General features: G+C 60.4%; 1 protein-coding gene across 1 annotated transcript in view; it reads right to left on the minus strand.

The window, feature by feature from the left end:
- Window positions 1–826, minus strand: part of RGS9 (regulator of G-protein signaling 9) — a 50,419-nt gene that overhangs the window by 10,547 nt on the left and 39,046 nt on the right.

Below are 826 nucleotides of genomic sequence, written 5' to 3' on the forward strand. Positions count from 1 at the left end.
ACTGTCCACCGTCACCTCGGGGGCCAGGACACAGCTCCGGGTATGTGATGGAGGCGCCCGTGAGCAGGCTGGGGGAAGCACTGCAGCCGCAAAGGGCGACTTCAGGCCTAGGAGCTCTCCAAATTTCCGGAGCATGTAATCCCTGGAACTTCCGTATCCGCCGGGGGAGGAACCACGCCCCCACCTGTGAGCCGTGCCCGAGGCTCGGTCTCCACCCCCAGCCATGCCTGCTTGGAGCTCCACTTAACTTGCTCTGGAAAACTTCCGTTTCGTGCACCGTCTCACGCCTGACAGTCATGGGACACACTCACAGCCCCTGCCATCCCCGCACAGCTACCGGCCGGGCTTCCCGGGTCCCCAGGGTGCGCTTACTACCCAGAGCGCCGACAGCATCACCAGACCGCGGTCCTCGACCCTGAAGCCGAGCGCTGCACCCGCGGTCCAGCGCCACCCCAGACAAGAGCCCAGGCACCCCACAAGAGACGCCAGCTGATTTCTCAGGTCTGTGCCAACCTAAAAACATCTGGACAGAGGCACAAGACGCTCCCCTCCCTCCCCCACTGCTTTCCGGCAGGACGTCTGGAGCTATTGTGGCCGTTTCTTGTGGCTTAAAGAAGCTTTCCGATTCCCAGGGACACTGAACTCCCGTCCTTACCCACCACCAAGACCTCCTTTCTCTCCTTTTCATAGCAAGGCCGTTATCCTCAAAAATGAAATCAACTTGGGGTCTTTTAAAGCTCCTCTGATGAAGGCTCTGGTCCAACCACCCCCTCCTTTGGATTGACTGGAGACGCTGGAAAAGCGCCTGGCGTGGGGCTGAGCTGAC

This window comes from Bison bison, unplaced genomic scaffold (assembly GCF_000754665.1).
Source record: "Bison bison bison isolate TAMUID 2011002044 unplaced genomic scaffold, Bison_UMD1.0 scf7180017864371, whole genome shotgun sequence".
Taxonomy (NCBI): domain Eukaryota; kingdom Metazoa; phylum Chordata; class Mammalia; order Artiodactyla; family Bovidae; genus Bison; species Bison bison.